This window comes from Zeugodacus cucurbitae, chromosome 2 (genome assembly GCF_028554725.1).
Source record: "Zeugodacus cucurbitae isolate PBARC_wt_2022May chromosome 2, idZeuCucr1.2, whole genome shotgun sequence".
In the NCBI taxonomy this organism is placed as follows: Eukaryota; Metazoa; Arthropoda; class Insecta; order Diptera; family Tephritidae; genus Zeugodacus; species Zeugodacus cucurbitae.
Genome location: NC_071667.1, coordinates 36,928,221 through 36,948,609, shown reverse-complemented (window position 1 = coordinate 36,948,609; position 20,389 = coordinate 36,928,221). Strand labels below are relative to the sequence as shown.

At 39.3% G+C, this 20,389-nt stretch overlaps 1 non-coding gene across 1 annotated transcript; it reads right to left on the bottom strand.

The window, feature by feature from the left end:
• Positions 1-876: 876 nt before the first annotated feature.
• LOC128920039 (small nucleolar RNA U3) lies at positions 877-1,090 on the bottom strand. The gene has a single exon (XR_008470159.1). It is a non-coding gene; the product is annotated as a small nucleolar RNA U3 (small nucleolar RNA).
• Positions 1,091-20,389: the final 19,299 nt, after the last annotated feature.

Here is a 20,389-nt window from a genome sequence, read left to right as displayed (position 1 = left end):
ATGCACATTTTATAAAGCAAAGTCCAAATCAATTATCATTTCTGGGATCTGACGGATTGATATCTATAATATTTTCAATTGGATTATGATATGAATGCTAGTAATGATTCAGCTTCTGGCAATGAGAAATTTACATTGAAATCTCCCGCATGGAGTACCGGTTGTTCGCTATACTCTACTGGTTCTCCGATAATATCTGCAAAAGCTTGCGAACCTGCAGTTGACAACGGTAATAAAGCTTTACCGATGAACAATTTTATATGTATCTCTCCTCGATGAATTTGGTGATATATAAATGGCAATTAAATTCAATTTTTTACTATTATGATTATCGCTAGGGTTCATTTTGCATTCTACCGCACACAAATCGCCAATTCTTGTTGATGTTGATATCGTCACATCAGCATCACTCCCGTACGGAGCCTTTATATCTAAATGAGGAGTGAGAATATGACATTTGTCTTGCTCATTGTGATAAATAGCAACGCTTGAATTTCTTGTTTCATTTCGTAGAAATCTTACAACGAAATCAAAATTTGGTACGGATACAGGAGGCTCGTTGTTGTTCATAAATGTTTCTGATAACATCAATATGTTTGACTGTTTAAACACTCTCTCTGAGAAATCAAACATGAGCACGAAGACTTTGACAATTGAATGATATTATTGATAAACATTTTCTAGTACTAAGAAACTCGAATAATTGTGTTTCTAAGGTGATAATTGGATTTTGACGTAATTTTATCATTTCATCTCGTATAGCGCGACATGACCTGGCATTGCTTCCAATGCCATAATAAAATTTTTTCTGTTTGTTCACTGGGATAATGTAAACTTCTTCAATGGCAACAGCTCTTGACAGTGCGACATAAACTAACTGTTGAGATTGAACTTTTTCATAATAGTAAACAGTTTCATCGAAGAAACATCATTTCTAATATGCCACAAGACAAAATTAGAAATGAAGTTCATAAACCTCACGCTGTCAGATAAAACGATATACCCCCTCATCGCGGGTGCTAATACTTTCGATTTGCAAAGAAAGTAAATGAAGACTGACTACTGAAATGATCCTGTGAAGTATAGTCTTAACTTTTCAACGGCCAACGCAGAGTACGCAGAGTATTTCAACCAAAAGTCACACAAAATAGTTGAGAATTCGCAGAAATGAAACAGAAACGAAAGAAAAACAAATAATGCACAAGCATACAAACATATATATGCGTACACATGTGAATATGTCACAAACCAAAAGTTTAACACTAAACATACCGTCATATTAGTCAGTAAGTTGCACATTCGTCCAAATACTGTTGCGTAAAGTAGTTCAACGAAAATAGATCAGAATAATTTCAAGAAAATATCAAACTTTAGATTGAAAATAGCTTTTTAGTGTAAGAAAAAGTGGCAAAAATTGAAAGTCTTGGTAAGTACCTAGCTAATATTTTATTTTGATAGCTATAGTAATACAGATCATTTTTTACTCAGAAAAAGGTCGAAGCAAACAAGACAGTATAAGTTCTTAGAAGATATAAATAATATTGGCGAAGAGTTTTCAGAAATTAGTGAAGATGAATTTTCTGAAAATGAAAATATATTGGTTGCAAATAAAAATTAATTTGATTCTACAGATACTGACGATGAAGAGGAAAATATTGTGAATGTATGTAGTGGCCGAAAAAGAATAATATTACTTTCAAGTTCGGAAGAAAGTGAAAGTATAAAATCGAAGTCAGATGGCCTCTCCAAGTTTTTTTCAATATCCTTGCTTTAGCTGGCATAAATGCCTGGATTTTGTACAAGCAAACGTCAGGAGAAAATATCTCGAGACAAGCGAATACGAAAGGATCGTTGCCTAAGTCTACTACAGATGCTTATAAACGTATGAGATGTCAAATAGGATACTGTAAATAAAATAAAACCAACAAAATTTGCTCTAAATGTAAAAAATATGTTTGCGGAAAATGTACAGTGGAAACACTTATATAAAAAATTATTATTATTTTTTTAATTTTTTTTTTTTTTTGCTTTTGTAATAGAAATGCTCAACCTACTATTTTCTTTAATTATAATAAATTTAATTTTTATTATTATTTCCTTCCTAACATCCATATTTCATACATTCAAGCATGAAACATACAGTCTGTTCATTTGACCCTCTATGGCAGAAATAGGTATATATTAAGTCTTGGTATGATTAGTGTTAAACATTGTTCTACAAAAACAAGAATTGCTCAAATAGCATAAGCATGGCAAATGCTTTAAGTTCTCTGCTTTACTCTCATTCTCTCACTCTCTCTCTCTCTCGCGTTAATTGTTCAACGCTATTCGCTCTCCACTGAAGCGTTAAACAATTATCGCAACCTTTTCAGAAGTCGTATAAGAAGTATAACTTAAAAAAAAAAAACCAAAAGCCAAGCAAAATTTTCCTTTTTTTGACAACAGCACGACTACGCGACAACAGGCTTGTAGTTGTCGTTGTCGCTAAATTAAAAATGTTTCTAATTTTGGAGGATGGGATCATGTGTAGAAGTTCACGCAAGTGAGGAAAGTTTTTGATTGTCACTCACTTGGGAGTGGCCAGAAACGATTCTTTTCCACATGGTTCAAGCAGCTCACGACTTCCGGTTTTAGACCAAGTATCCTCTGGGTAGCCAACAGACATCCGTTTGAAGGCGAGCTAAAGTGAGAAGGCGAAGCCCGCTTATGCGGTTGTGCGTAGGGTTTGGGACCCACCACATAAAAACACCCCCCAAAGAAAAATCTACGAAAGCCTCGGATGAGACACCCCCCTTTTGATGACGACCCCTGCAAACGTTTTAAGGATAATGATATAAGGGCATGCACCTGGAATGTCCGGACCCTTAATTGGGAAGGTGCCTCTGCCCAGCTGGTTGATGTCCTCATACGACTTAAGGCTGACATCACCGCCATCCAAGAAGTGCGATGGACGGGACAAGGACGGAAGAAGGTGTGTCCTTGTGACATCTACTACAGCGGCCATATAAAGGAGCGCAAATTTGGTGTTGGATTTGTGGTGGGAGAGAGACTCCGTCGCAGAGTCCTGGCATTCACCCCGGTGGATGAACGTCTAGCCACAATCCGCATCAAAGCGAGGTTCTTCAACATATCGCTGATTTGCGCCCACGCCCCAACGGAAGAGAAGGACGATGTGACCAAAGATGCTTTCTATGAGCGCCTAGAACGCACCTATGAGCGCTGCCCCCGCCACGATGTAAAAGTCGTGCTTGGTGATTTTAACGCCAGGGTGGGTAAAGAAGGTGTCTTTGGCACAACAGTCGGAAAATTCAGCCTCCATGACGAAACATCGCCAAACGGCCTGAGGCTGATCGACTTCGCTGGGGCCCGAAATATGGTCGTCTGTAGTACCAGATTCCAGCATAAGAAAATACATCAAGCTACTTGGCTGTCTCCTGATCGAAACACGCGGAACCAAATCGATCACGTTGTGATAGACGGAAGACATGTCTCCTGTGTTTTAGACGTGCGTACGCTCCGAGGACCAAATATAGACTCGGACCATTATCTGGTCGCAGCGAAGATACGCACCCGCCTCTGTGCAGCAAAGAATGCCCGTCAACAAACACAAGGAAGGTTCGACGTCGAAAAGCTGCAATCGCAACAGACAGCCACGAAATACTCTACTCGACTTGCACTCCTGCTCTCTGAGAGCACTCATCAGCATCTCGGTATAAGGGAACTGTGGAACGGCATCTCAAACTCACTGCGTACCGCTGCAGCCGAAACAATTGGTTTTCGGCAACGACAAAAAACAAGCTGGTACGATGAGGAGTGCCGTCTCGCAGCGGAGAGAAAACAGACTGCCTACCTCGCAACATTGCAAACGACCACAACACGTGCGGGATGGGATAGATACCGAGAGCTGAAGAGGGAAGCGAGACGCATTTGCAGACAAAAAAAGAAAGAGGCCGAAATGCGTGAGTACGAAGAGCTTGAGAAGCTGGCAGACAGAGGGAATGCTCGAAAATTTTATGAAAAAATGAAGCGACTTAACGAAGGTTTCAAGACCGGAGCATCCTCATGTAGAGACCAAGGTGGTAATCTGGTAACCGATGTCCAGGGCATACTGGGATTATGGAGGGAACACTTCTCCGACCTGCTGAATGGCAGTGAGAGTACAACACCAGGAGATGGCGAACCCGATCCCCCAATCGATGACGATGGAACAGATGTTCCATTACCCGACCATGAAGAAATTCGAATAGCAATTACCCGCTTGAAGAACAACAAAGCAGCGGGGGCCGATAGATTACCGGCAGAACTATTCAAATACGGCGGCGAAGAACTGATAAGGTGCATGCATCAGCTTCTTTGCAGAATATGGTCGGAAGAAAGCATGCCTGACGATTGGAATCTCAGTGTGCTCTGCCCAATCCATAAAAAAGGAGATCCCACAATCTGCGCCAATTACCGTGGGATCAGCCTCCTAAATATCGCATACAAGGTTCTATCGAGCGTATTGTGTGAAAGACTAAAGCCCACCGTCAACAAACTGATTGGACCTTATCAGTGTGGCTTTAGACCTGGAAAATTGACAACTGACCAGATATTCACCATGCGCCAAATCTTGGAAAAGACCCGAGAAAAGAGGATCGACACACACCACCTTTTTGTCGATTTTAAAGCTGCTTTCGACAGCACGAAAAGGAGCTGCCTTTACGCCGCGATGTCTGAATTTGGTATCCCCGCAAAACTAATACGGCTGTGTAAATTGACGTTGAGCAACACCAAAAGCTCCGTCATGATTGGGAAGGACCTCTCCGAGCCGTTCGATACCAAACGAGGTTTCAGACAAGGTGACTCACTATCGTGCGACTTCTTTAACCTGATGCTGGAAAAAATTATAAGAGCTGCAGAGCTAAACCGAGAAGGTACAATCTTCTACAAGAGTGTACAGCTCCTGGCGTACGCCGATGATATTGATATCATCGGAAGCAACAACCGCGCCGTTTGTTCTGCTTTTTCCCGCATGGATAAGGAGGCGAAGCGAATGGGTCTGGAGGTGAATGAGGACAAGACGAAATATCTCCTGTCATCAAACAAACAGTCGGCGCATTCGCGTCTTGGCTCCCACGTCACTGTTGACAGTCATAACTTCGAGGTCGTAGATAATTTCGTATACCTGGGAACCAGCATCAACAACACGAACAATGTCAGCCTCGAAATCCAGCGCAGAATAACTCTTGCCAACAGGTGCTACTTTGGACTGAGTAGGCAATTGAACAGTAAAGTCCTCTCTCGACGAACCAAAATCAAGCTCTACAAGTCGCTTATCATTCCCGTCCTGCTTTACGGTGCAGAAGCTTGGACGATGTCAACATCAGATGAGACGACACTAGGAGTTTTCGAGAGGAAAATTTTGCGCAAGATTTATGGTCCTCAGAACATTGGCAACGGCGAATACCGCAGACGATGGAACGATGAGCTGTACGAGTTATACGACGACATTGACATAGTTCAGCGAATAAAAAGACAGCGGCTACGCTGGCTAGGTCATGTTGTCCGAATGGACGAAAACACTCCAGCCCTGAAAGTGTTCGATGCAGTACCCGCCGGAGGAAGCCGAGGAAGGGGAAGGCCTCCACTCCGTTGGAGGGACCAGGTGGAGAGCGACCTGGTTACACTTGGGATCTCCAACTGGCGCCGAACTGCGAAGGAGAGAGACAGGTGGCGCACTATCGTCGATTCGGCTATAACCGGCTAAACGGTTGCAACGCCAATCACATACATACAATTTTGGCGACGACAATGGGCAGCTGTAGAGTTGCCACTAATATGTGAAATGTAAAATTATTAAAAGTTATAACAAATATTACGTTTTTTTGCCAGCAGAAACGTAAAATAGCTTTTAATATATCATTTATAATAACAATAGATTATTTAAAACAAATAAATCGACAATTTTTTTTATTTTTTGCACAAATAATTTCACTTTATACTAAATATGTAAATTTTATTTTTTAAGTGAAAGATTTTAGTAACAATGAAATTTCTGTTTGATATGTCGCTGCCGTCTTCAAAATGTTCAAGACACAGGCTTAAAAGCGACAATTATAATCAGCCGTCGCTACGTCGTGTCGTCGTCTTTGTGTTCAGCACTTTACTCTTGGCAGCTATACATACGTACAATATACTTACATATCTTTTGAGAGCCAAGTTTTACTCTTAGCGCAAGCCAAGCTTTACTCTTAGCACATACATACACGAACATATGTACCAATTGCATTACCCACTCACTTAACTCACGACCCATAAGGAAATTTTTCGTTCATCGGAACTTAAAAATTTTTGCGACCCAAATCCCAAGATTTTGTGTACTAATAAGCCACAAACAAAAAAAACATCTTAATCATCAACCCTCTATACACTCAGAGGACAAACAATTTTTTTTAGTTTTCCGCCAGTTTTCGGAATTCGCAGAGACCCACACAAACCCGAGACTATTGACTTCGCTAAAGTCATGGAAAAGTTCAAAAAGGGATACCAGTCATATCTAAAATGTTTGGGATCAATCAACCGAACGATTGGTGATCTCAAGACCCCAAATCCTGTCATTAAGGAACGAGTCAGAAGAAAAATCATCGATGGACCTCAATACACCTACCCCGATGTGACACGGATATATTCCATGGCGATTTTGTAACATGGCCCTCATTCAGAGACATGTTTACGGCCATATATATCAATAATCAAAAAATAAGCAACGTTGAGAGACTGTTCCTTCTTTTTCTTGACTAGCGTAGACACCGCTTACGCGGTTATAGCCGAGTCCGAAACAGAGCGCCACGTATCTCTCCTTCTGGCAGTTTGGCGCCTATTGGTTATACCAAGCGAAGCCAGGTCCCTCTCCAACTGGTCCTTCCATCGGAATGGAGGTCTCCCTCTTCCTCGGCTTCCACCAGCGGGTACTGCATCGAATACTTTCAGAGTTGGAGCACTTTCATCCATTCGAACAACCTAGCTGACCTAGCCAGCGTAGCCGCTGTCTTTTTATTTGCTGGACTATGTCTATGTCGTCGAATAACACATACAGCTCATCGTTCCATCATCTGCGGTATTCGCCGTTGCCAATGTTTAAGGGACCATAAATCTTCCGCAAAACCTTTCTCTCGAAAACTCCTAGTGCCGTCTCATCGGATGTTGACATCGTCCACGCTTCTGCACTGTAAAGTAGGACGGGAATGATGAGAGACTTGTAGAGTTTGGTTTTTGTTCGTCGAGAGAGGACTTTACTTTTCAATTGCCTACTTAGTCCATAGTAGCACCTGTTGGCAAGAGTGATTCTGCGTTGGATTTCCAGGCTGACATTGTTATTGCTGTTAATGCTGGTTCCCAGGTAGACGAAATTATCTACAACTTCAAAGTTATGACTGTCAACAGTGACGTGGGAGCCAAGACGCGAAGGCGCTGACTGTTTGTTTGACGACAGGAGATATTTCGTCTTGTCCTCGTTCACCACCAGGCCCATACGCTTCGCTTCCTTATCCAGTCTGGAAAAAGCAGAACTATCGGCGCGTGTGTTGTTTCCAATGATATCGATATCATCGGCGTACGCCAGTAGCTGTACACTCTAATAGAAGATTGTACCTTCTCTATTTAGCTCTGCAGCTCGTATTAATTTCTCCAGCATCAGGTTAAAGAAATCACACGAGAGTGAGTCACCTTGTCTGAAACCTCGTCTGGTATCGAACGGCTCGGAGCGGTCCTTCACGATCCTGACGGAGCTTTTGGTGTTGCTCAACGTCAACTTACACAGCCGTATTAGTTTAGCGGGGATACCAAATTCAGACATCGCGGCATAAAGGCAGCTCCTTTTCGTGCTGTCGAAAGCATCTTTAAAGTCGACAAAGAGATGGTGTGTGTCGATCCTATTTTCACGGGTCTTCTCCAAAATTTGGCGCATTGTGAATATCTGGTCTGTTGTTGATTTTCCAGGTCTAAAGCCACACTGATAAGGTCCAATCAGTTTGTTGACGGTGGGCTTTAGTCTTTCACACAGTACGCTCGACAGAACCTTATACGCGATGTTGAGGAGGCTTATCCTACGGTAATTGGCGCAAATTGTGGGGTCTCCCTTTTTGTGTATTGGGCAGAGTACACTGAGATTCCAATCGTCAGGCATGCTTTCTTTGGACCATATTCTGCAAAGAAGCCGATGCAAGCACCTTATCAGCTCTTCGCCGCCGTATTTGAATAGCTCGGCCGGTAATCCATCGGCCCCCGCCGCCTTATTGTTCTTCAAGCGGGTAATTGCTATTTCTTCATGGTCGGGCAATCGAACATCCGCTCCATCGTCGTCGATTGGGGAATCGGGTTCGCCATCTCCTGGTGTTGTGCTTTCTCTGCCATTCAGCAGGCTGGAGAAGTGTTCCCTCCACAATCTCAGTATACTCTGGTCATCAATAACTAGATCACCTCTGGGGGTCCTACAGGAGTGTGCTCCGGTCTTGAAACCTTCAGTTAGTCGCCGGATCTTTTCGTAAAATTTTCGAGCATTACCCCTATCGGCCAGCTTGTCAAGCTCTTCATACTCATGCATTTCGGCGAGACGACAATCCTCATCATACCAGCTGTTTTTTTTTTGACTTTTCCGAAAGCCAATGGTTTCGGTTGCAGTACGTACGTAGTTTGATATGCCATCCCACAGTTCCCTTATACCGAGATGCTGCTGAGTGCTCTCAGAGAGCAGGAGTGCAAGTCGAGTAGAAAATCGTTCGGTTGTCGGTTGTAATTGCAGCTTCTCGATGTCGAACCTTCCTTGTGTTTGTTGACGTGTGCGCTTTTCTACACAGGGTGCGTATCTTAGCTGCTACAAGATAGTGGCCCGAGCTGATGTTGGGACCACGAAGCGTACACACATCAAAAACACTGGAGACATGTCGTTCATCTATCACAACATGATCGATGTGGTTGCGAGTGATTCGATCCGGGAACAGACAAGTAGCTTGATGGATTTTCTTATGCTGGAATCTAGTACTACAGACGACCATATTTCGTGCCCCGGCGAAGTCGATCAGCCTCAGGCCGTTTGGCGATGTTTCGTCATGGGGCTGAATTTTCCGACTGTTGTGCCAAACACCTTCTTTACCCACTGTCGAGTTAATATGACGTTGGGGCCGATTCCGTTTGAAGAAAAGAGTTCGTGTTTTAGAGTGAGCGTTATAATATTTAATTTATTTATATGGGTGTGTGGGTTGACAATATTTGTTAATTGTTTTATATAAAATTAGTCATTATTTATTGTTAGTGTACCGAATGTTTGTATATTGACCTGTGTTATAATTCCTTAAGTTGTGTTGGGTATTTGTTCCTCTTCTCCTTCATTAGTTTGTTGTGTACACTTTGATTGTCACAGTTTTGGGTTTTTGTTATCACTGTAGTTTATTTTCCTTCGTTTTCACTTGTTTTAAATATTGTGTGAATTCGGTTTGTGTTTTGTTATGTGTTATTAGTGGAAAGCGCGGTTTTTATTATTTCTTCACTCAGATGCGAGGGTTTGGGTTGTTTTGTTATTCAATCGTTCTTCTTTCTATATGTTGTTGGAAGATGGCGATAGGTGAAGTTGGGGCGGTTTATCTCCTCTGCATTACCTATCTTTTACTTTTTGGAGAGTAATGCGGAGGAATATTTGTTTGGACTAAGCATCCCGGCCGCCTTGCTGTATCTGCGAAATAAATAATTATTAGTGGGGTAGGAGTAAACTTCTGGAGTATACTTATCTGTTATAGGGTGCAAGTTAGGGTCCAGATGAATGCTGTGCTTTGGGTTACCGCTGTGCCATTGTCTGGGTTGAACAATCCGGGTAATGTGTGGGTAGATCCGCTCCGATCTCCAACATTATATCTGATTTGCTGTGAGTTTAAGGGTGAGAGAGGACTATGTTGTCAAAGGGTATTTGAACAACGTCACTTAAGTCTCTTAAGGGTCGGGTTTAAGAGTGTGTGGGCCTGTTTAGCCAGTAAGGATGATAGTCGGGTCTCTGTGGGTAGGGTTTAAGATCTGGGTTATTCAAAAATTTCTTTCTCGTTGACTGGGTGTAGTCTTGGGTGACCATGTAGGGTTGAATGATGTTTCCCATTGCAGGTGGAACATCGATATCTGCTCGTGCATCCTTCTGTTTTGTGTGTATGACAAGTATTTGGTACATGTGGCTAACCGGTGGTCATCTTTGCATAACCCGCATGCAACATGACGATAAGTTCGTCGGTGATTTTTCGGGTCGGGTTGTGATGATCATCGCTTTCAATTTTCTTCTCTGTAGTGGGTAGAGTTGTTATATAGCGCCCATCTGAATTACGTCGGGTAGTTTTTTGAAATTTTCCTTTACATATTTCATCAGAACTGGGATCCTTTGGGGTTTCCTCCACCTATCCAAAACGAGTGAGTAGATACTAAGGGTTGATTTTGTGATGAAATGATGCTGTTCTGTTTCTTGGGCTATGAGTGAGCCTAGAATTTTACCTTTTACTCCATCTAGTAGGATATTTGGATAGATATCACTACCAATTAATATATCCACGGGTCTCGGTTTGTGGAATTGAACAAAAGGTTATATTGCAAGTTTTCCTGGGGGTTGCTAAAACCGTGTTGGTTATTCCTGTCACTTGGTCTGATACAGGGTGAAAGGGTATATCCAGGCTTCGTTGAAGTCTTTGAGATATAAATGTCGCCTCCGATCCTGAATCTATGAGTGCTCTTGCAGAATACAGGTGGCCATTATGTTATATCTGAACCATTGCAGTACCCAATAATGTTTGCTTCCTACTTGAGTTGTGAGGGTCTTGAGTTGATGAAAGAGTGGACTGTATAGTAGTAGTGTAGGCTTGCTGATTGACGTTTTGTGTGGGTATTGTGGTACTTGCAGCAGTAGCAGGTGTCGAGCTAGTCACTCTTGAAGTCTCCGGGGTGGATTCAGATCTAAGGTTATATTCTCTGTGTATTAGAGTATTGTGTCTTTTGTGACATTTTCGACAAGAATATTTACTCATGCAGTTCTTGGAGCTGTGTGATATAGCTAGGCAGTTGTAGCAATAGCCATACTTATTAATTGTGGTTATGCGGGTCTCAACATTCATTGTTAGGAATTGGGGACATTCACGAATCGAGTGATGCTTATTGCAAAGTTTGCAACCTTCTGCTTCCGGGTGGGGTTGAGAAGAAGTGTTTGAGGGTTTAGCTATCGGGTTTTCTGACACATTAACATATGACTTTCTAACTGTGCCAATGTGGGGTGAGTGGGATTTTATTACTGAATCCTTGAAATTTGCTACGGATTCGACGGTTTTAAATTTATGGGTCAAGAAATTGTCGAATTTTGACCATGTGGGTATTGTAGAATTATCTGATAGGGTGTAATCGATAGCTTCTAAAGTTTGTTTGGGTAGTTTCGAACTACAAAGATATATCAGTCTCGGGTCCCAACTTTTTGTGTCAATCTAAAGATGGGTTAAATTGGTTAAAACATTGTTAACTGTTCGTTCAGGGCTTTTATGGCGCAGCCTGTTTCTTGAGTCACATCGGGTAGGTTGAGAAGAGTTTTTAATTGGGTGTTGACCTGCATTCTTTTGTTTTCATACTGCTCAACCAGATTTTTCCAGGCCAGTATGAAACCATCATTTGTTAGGGGTGTGTTTTGAATTGCTTCTCTTGCTTCGCCTCGGGTCTTCTGGGTTAGATGAAAGAGTTTTTCGACGTTACTGATCTTTGGGTTATGGAAATATAGGGCGGTGAACATGTCACGAAATGTGGGCCAAACTGTGTAATCCCCGTAAAAGATGTCGGTGTCGCAGAGTGGTAATTGAATTGTGCTGCAGAAATCTATTGTAGAGGCTTCTGAGTCTCTTTCCTTAATTGGTTGGGTTGATACCTGGGTTTTTCGTGTGTTTATATCTTCATTTATTGAAGCTAAGCAAGATAAGTACATTTGATAGCATATTTTATATCTATCTTTGACTTCATTAAAATCAATGGTCTCGCGGGTATCACCAGATATCCTTCGAATTGTATTGAATGCTTTCTTTGCTTTATCGTAAAGCGAGTTGAGTTCGACTCTTTTGATTTCGAGAGTGTAAACTGTTTCATCTTCAGTTTGAGTTTGGAAATGATCTTCCACAAATTCGACTAAATCGGTAGTTGTGTATTTGAAATCCTCCATTTTAATAATTTGGGTGAGTGTTATTAGAAAACGAATTTAATACACGAAAATATATACATACACTGAGAAAAGTTTTATGGATGTTGTAAAGTTTTTGTCAGATAAAAACAAAAATTATTATTACTACCAGCTGAAGAGCTCAAACGGCCTAGCTGTAGTAATTCAAGGTATAGAGTCTTCCGTAGACTCTAGTGAAATCAAAGAAGCTCTTGAAGAATGTGACTTTGAAGTTAAAACTGTCGTAAACATTTTTAACAGAAATAAAGTACCACAACCCATGTTTAGAATTGAATTGATGCCGACTTATAACCAGCTTAAAAAGAACGAAGTGCATCCAATATATAATTTAAAATATTTGCTGCCCCGTAGAGTAACCGTAGAAGAACCACACAAAAGAAACTGCCAAGAGTATGGGCATACCAAATCATATTGCACTCTACGCAGTGTTTGTGTGGTATGTGGAGATTTACATCCCACTTCAAAATGTATCTTCAAGAAAGAGGATTTAAACAAAAAATGCAACAATTATGGAGGAAGTCACACTGCCAACTATTTTAAATCGAAGTTGTCACAGGGTATTCAAGCAAGACGTAACCAAATGTTACATACTCCCCGTAATGACAATATAGATATCACAGACCGTTCAAAAATCTAGTAATATTAAAAATAATACTGTACAAGGGAGCTATGCCAATGTTGTAAAAGGCAACAATGTACAAATGCAACCACCGCAAAATCCCCCAAATGGTGGTATTGAAATCATGATTATAGATCTTACGCAATGTATGACGCAATTTGTGTCTACAATGCAAAACATGATTCAAGATTTAATAAAGTCACAAAACCAAATGCTACAAACTTTATTAAGTAAAAAATGAGCGTACTAAACAATTTTATATGGAAGGCTAACGGTGTAAACCAACATAAACTAGAGATTATTAAATTTCTGTCTGAAAAAATATAGATGTAATGCTAATATCAGAGACTCATCTGACAAACAAAAACAATTTTAAAATACCGGCATTTAGACTGTATGTTACAAATCACCCGGATGGAAAAGCACGTGGCGGAACGGCAGTGTTGGTTAGAAATATATTAAACCACTATGCCCAGTTACAAGCTACAACAATATCCTTAAAAAACCGGGATTGTGATTTAAATCTAACGGCTATATACTGCCTACCTCGTTTTAAAATTACAGATAGCGAGTTTAAATACTTTTTTGGAACGCTAGGTCATAGATTTCTAGCAGGTGGAGATTATAATGCAAAACACATGTATTGGGGTTCACGTCTTATTAATCCGAAAGGACGCCAGCTGTACCAAACCATTATGAACCACAATAACATTGATATAATATCTCCTAGCAAGCCCACATACTGGCCCAGTGATCGCAACAAAATACCAGATTTAATTGATTTTGCTGTAGCCAAAAATATAGATAGATCGCTTTTGACAGTTGATACATGTACAGACTTGTCTTCTGATCATTCATCTGTACTAATAAAGTTGTGTGAACAACCCATATTCGTTGAGCCAAAAGTGGGTCTAACATCTCACAAAACGAACTGGTTAAAGTGTAAAAAATAGCCACATTAATATTGATTTAAAAATAGATACATAAAGAGATATTGATGAAAGTATAAGAGAATTTAATGATGTAATATCAAATGTAGCTGTCATAGCAACACCAAACATAAATAATAAACCAATTAGCCGAAGAAAAATCACTAATAATGAAATAGAAAAGCTTGTAAATGAAAAAAGGCGCGCTAGACGTGAATGGCAGTTAAATCGCTCCCCTTCTATTCAACTGCAACTAAAATATGCTGTACGAAAACTAAAAACAGCGCTTAAACGTGAGGAAGAATACCACACTCACAATAATATAAAGACACTGTGTCCAAATTCAAACAAACGAAATTTTCTTTGGAGAGCCCAAAAGTCAATGAAGCCTCCAGTCGTCTCCAACTTGCCTATAAGAGGCTTGGGTGGAAACTGGGCACGAAGTGACGAAGATAAGGCAAATTGTTTTGCAAATCACCTAGAAAAGGTATTTCAACCTAATAGCCCAAAGAATAGCTATAAGCTGTCAATCATCTCCAATAGCGCTAACGAGTCGCTTGGGTCTATTCAAACGTCATCTTCAGAAATTATTAATATCATAAAGAGCTGAATCAAAAAAAAGTCGGCAGGGCACGATAAAATTACTCCAAAAATGCTAATTGAGTTGCCAAATATTGATTTAACAGTGCTCTCCTTGCTCTTTAACGCTATTCTCAGTTTCGAGTACTATCCAATTTCATGGAAAAGTCGCAGATCATCAATTCGGTTTTCGTGCAAAACATGGCACTGTAGAACAAGTAAATAGAATTATTAACGAAATCAGAAGGGCGTTCGAGTATAGAGAGTACTGTTCTGCTATATTTCTAGATGTGGCTCAGGCGTTCGATAAAGTGTGGCATGACGGGCTTTTATATAAGATTAAAAAAAGTTTACCACTCGAAATGCATAAAACCTTGGAGTCTTATTTAAAAAATAGATAGTTTACTGTCAAAGTAGGAGACTTCATATCCGAAGAACGACCAATAAGAGCTGGTGTACCGCAGGGCAGTGTTTTAAGCCCACTCTGTACATAATATATACTGCAGACATTCCAACAGCTAATAACGTATTGACAACCACTTTTGCGGATGACACAGCTCTAGTAGGCCGTAACAAATGCCCTATCAGATCATCAAGAGTATTAGAGGAGCACTTAAGTTTGGTCGAAGAATGGCTAGCAAACTGGCGAATAAATATTAATGAGCACAAATGCAAGCATCTTACATTCTCGCAAAGATCGGAAACATGCCGGACAGTTAAAATAAACAATGTGCAAGTACCCCAAGGGAATGCAGTAACTTATCTTGGGGTTCACTTGGATAAAAGGATTACGTGGAGAAAACATATATCGAGCAAAATAACCCGCATGAAGATAAGAGCTGCAAACTTAAATTGGCTTCTAAACAAAAATACAAATCTTAGCCTAGACAACAAAGTTATGTTATATAACGCGGTCATAAAGCCGATTTGGATGTACCGCATTCAACTGTGGGGTACGACCTGTGCTACCAATAGCGATATAATTCAGAGATTCCAATCAAAAATGCTTAGAACCTTATCCATAAAGATCTTGGTATTCTCATGGTAAAGAAAGAAGTAGAGAACAGCAGAAACAAATATTTAGCCAAACTCCGAGATCCCCCAAACCCATTGGCTAATGCTTTAGTACATTCTTGTAATCAATCACGTCTAAAAAGAAGAGATATCCCAGCACACTGAAGAGCAACGTTTCACCAAAACAACTCAATCACTTGGTTGAGTACAACTACCTTCTGCCATTTCATCTGCAAAATTTAGTGTTTCTGACGTTTTCCGTTAGTGAGTTAGCGCACTTTTATTAATTTTCAACCTAACCTTGGTGTGGGAGGTGAGCGTGGTTATTATCCGATTTTCACTATTTTCGTGGTGTATAAGGGGGTACGTAAGGCATACGACTGCAGAAAGTTTGGTTTGTATAGCTTTATTGGTTTGCGAGAAATAAACAAAAAACCTTTGTTGCGAGAGTATAATAAACAAGGCAAATGGTAACGAACGAATGGTTAAACGAAGAAAAACCAAAAGCAAAAGGCAGGAAGTAAATTAATCACCCTACATACTAAATACGCTCTCTCAAAAAACCCCAAACGTAGGCATTGGTGCACTCGGATCGGCGTCCATCCTGGGGAAGAGCGTTTCTAGTAGTTCATTTCGACTTCCTTCCAACGAACGAACTTCTTCTGACCGAACGTGTTACTGCCAATGAGAACCACGATCAAATGTCGTTTTGCTATTTCACTTGCCGCCGCCGCTGCTCTGGACGTTCACGACATATCGTCCGCGTCTCAAGCCAACCGTTTCGCTTTCTCTTCACTCAGGTTAGTCTTGCCTTCGAGTCGGCTACAGACCCGACCGAGAAAGACGCCTTTCCTCTTTTTCAGTATTTATGAATAAAGCGCTTTCTTGGTCCAAATCTTAATGGATTGTGGCACCCGCGCGCTGTAGAACTGGTTTGGCACTAGCACTACAACCTGCCCCCGTTGTAGTGTGGCCGCTGGCGACTCAGCTTATATTATCACTGTGCCCGCAGGTGATAGCAGCCTCGTCTCCCACGGACGTTTGAGCTGATATCCCAGCTCGCGTCTCTTCTTCTTTGACGACTTTTTATATGAGTATCACCCTACGCAACACATAACACATTATCCCCACACCACCACCCAACAACAACACCTCACATGAGAACAAAACACTAAAGAGAATAAAATAAAAATAGCCGAGTAAATCCCCAACCACTTCTCTTCCAACTTGCGATCCGATGCGCGTATCAATTTTCTCGGTCCCCTCTCTGTCATTGTGTTCCCTTTATAAACATTAATTTTTTCAGTAATGATTTCGTAAATTAAAACAAATAACTTAAAACATATGTTGTTAAATACGAATATCACATGTATTTATACTTTCGCAACATGTTGCACAGAGTATTATAGCTTTGTTCACATAACGGTTGTTTGTGTCACCAAGAAATAAAAGAGTTAAATATGGGGTTATATATATATAAATGATCAGGATGACGAGTGGAGTTGAAATCCGGATGTCTGTCCGTCCGTCTGTCCGTGCAAGCGATAACTTGAGTAAAAATTTAGATATCGTAATGAAACTTGGAACACATGTTCCTTGGGACCGTGAGAGAGTTGCTTTCGAAAATGGGCAAAATCGGACCATTGCACAGTGGTTCGGCTTGTATGAAGGCGCGGTCATAAATACTTTCCGTCGAGATATCGCTATGAAATTTTCACCAAAAATCTATAAAAATATTTTAAATATATATTAAAAAAATTGGCCCCAATAGACTACTAGGTCCTATAGCTCCCATAGAACAGTAATTACCATTATATGGCAATGATGCGCAAAAATACTTCTCATGGTCATAGTTGGAGCGTCAAACTTCCAGTAAGGCTTTGTAAAAAAATTTAAGAAAGCGATACACAAGCTGAAAATGATTTGTCGTTATAGTTTCCCCCATTCAACCCCCACATTCAACCTATAAGAATAATATCATATAAAAAAATCATATAGGAAAAAAGCAAATTATCAACCAATTTAATACAGTTCATTTTTTCACTGCCATTCAACAGCCATTATAATTAGAACAAAAACTTAAATGTCTCCTCTAGTAAACCGTACACAGATTGAAATAACGACGATTTATCCATCTTTCCAAGCTTTTTTAGCCCAATTATATTGAGTTTGAACTTAAAAATAGTTAATCCAAAGGGCATTATTATCTTGACGATTGCAAATACATCCGCAACTTTCCGCACCCAACTTTAACACTTTCATTACCTTAAGACTCTGCTAAATACTATTTAAAATATAATAAAAGGGGGATCGCAGGTGAACACAATTAAAACTTTATGTTAACAAATAGAAGACGCAACAAAAAAGGTAAAAAAAATAGTTGCTATAAAACACTTATCTCACTAAAAACACAAATCACGTTAGTCTTTGATCATTTATATATATATAACCCCATATCTAACTCTTTTATTTCTTGGTGGCACAAACAACCGTTAAAAACTATAATACTCTGTGTAACATGTTGCGAGAGTATAAAAACGTCAGAAACACTATATTTTACATAAGAAATGGCAGATGGAAGCTGCACTCAGTTTTTTTTTACAAAATGAACTCTGCTACTCTGCAGTTTTTAATGAAATTCGGTAAATAATATTTTCTTGACATCCCGATAACACGGATAAAAAATGGGCGAAATCGGTTCACAACCACAACTACTTTCCCATATAACCCAATTTTGAATTTCATCTGATTTCTTCACTTTACAATGCATACATAAGGAACCAATGAAGATAGCGGAATGAAACTTTACACAAATGGTGTATATCATCTCTGGCTCCATTTGTGAAAAAATTGTTGAAAACGGACTATAACTTTTCAAGGCCCCAGATATCGAACATGTTGAACTCAGCGCCGAAGGGTAAATTTTAACCGAAAATATGGGCAAATCTGTCTATGGATAATTTAATGTAATTCAGAGGAAATTGTTTTCTTCTAATAGTGTGTCTCTGTTCAAAACTCATTAAAATTGGGTCCCCAAAAAAATTACATTCAAATATCCCCATTCCTTGTGGGATCCTTTATTCCAAATTTTACTGTTACAACTTTATTTATGGCTTAGTTATGACACTTTATGTTTTTTTGGTTTTCGCCATTTTGTGGGCGTGGCAAGGGTCCGATTTTGCCCATTTTCGAAAGCAACCCTCTCACGGTCCCAAGGAACATATGTTCCCAGTTTTATTACCTTAATTATCTCAATTTTTACTCAAGTTATCACTTGCACGGACGGACAGACATCCGGATTTCAACTCCACTCGTCATCCTGATCATTTATATACTTATATATAACCCCATATCTAACTCTTTTATTTCTTGGTGACACAAACAACCGTTATGTGAACAAAACTATAATACTCTGTGCAACATGTTGCGAGAGTATAAAAGGAGAAACAAATCTACAAACAATAACCAACGCTGGAAAAAAAGAAGCAAAAACATCAAAATGTGCATATGAGCGACAAAGCAAAAAGGTGACGCAAAGAAAAAGCTAAGACAAGACAGCAGCAGGAATAAACACAACGCAAACGATTACTGCTAGCACGTGACGGAACGAAAGAAAGGAAAAGCTAAAGGCAGCAGGAGTACACCCTCAGAAAAAGATTAGTATACATTGATTTATTTCTATGTTCGATATTACCTATTTAAATAAATAATAATTTAAAAATATTGTAATCTTTATTTGTATTAATACTATGTTGTATTAACAATTCAATTGCTACGTACATACCTATATTTTCCGATTTTGTAATATTTGATTATTCACAACAATTTATTAAAAGAAAAATTTTATAAACATGGAGGAATTACACATAAATAGCAAATTCAAGCTTATTTCAAATAATTAAAATTCTCTTCCATATTACGATGGTAATAGAGACGCTCTTCTTAATTGTATTGAACGACTTGATTTAATGGTGCCTATTGTGGAATAATTTCCGCCTGAATATAAAGTATTGTTAATGGGAAACATTAAAGACAAACTTACAGGTAATGCAAAACGATCCCTCCTAATGAATGGGCAATTAGAAACTTGGCCATTAATTAAAAAAGTTTTCATTGATTTTCATGGTGAAAAAAATTCAGTTTAAGAAATAGTCGACAAGATAAGGGCATGCCGATGTGACTCTTCAATATAGAATTTCTATAATAAATTAGCAATTATTTTATTTCGTTTAAACAATGCGTTGTATTTTAATGAAAATAAAATTCCTGAAGTTAACAGTGAAAGTAATGATAGAATTGCATTAAGTTCTTTACGGTTTATCGGAACCTGTTAATAGTATAATCGTAAGTCGAAACCCGACAAGTCTTAAAGAAGCTTTTGAAATTATAAAGTCGAACGGTTATTTAAATTACACTGTCTCAAATTTCAATAGTAGACAAAATCATTACAAAAATAGAAGATATTGCGAACAGACATTAAATTACAGAAACTTACTTATACAATATCACAACATTAACAACCAGACATATAGGACACAAAATCGTAACCATTTTCTACCAAATTCTTTTCATAGAGAACCTGGACTTGAGCCAATGGATATAGGCATGAACGAAAACGAAAAATCCATATTTTTCAATTTGGCAATCAGGGAGCTACCCTATATAGTCATTAATACGAAATTGAAAAATCTAAAATTTATTATAGATACTGGTGCTGAATTTAGCATAATAAATCCCAAACTTTGCAATCCGAAATGGAGAACAATATCACCTACTTTCAATATTAAACTTTTAAACGAGACTTTCCCGACAAACGTATGACATAGCGTACCACTTTTTAAAGAATATCGGAAAGAAAATAAATTAATCGATTTTATCGAATTACTGTTTCACAATTACTTCGACGGTATATTGAGAAACAATGTACTGCTCAGCTTAAATGCTATATTTAATTATAGAACTCGGAAGCTTATTACAGACAATACAACACTACCGATTTATTTTTGTGAAGAAAAAGAATACGAAGTATAGAAA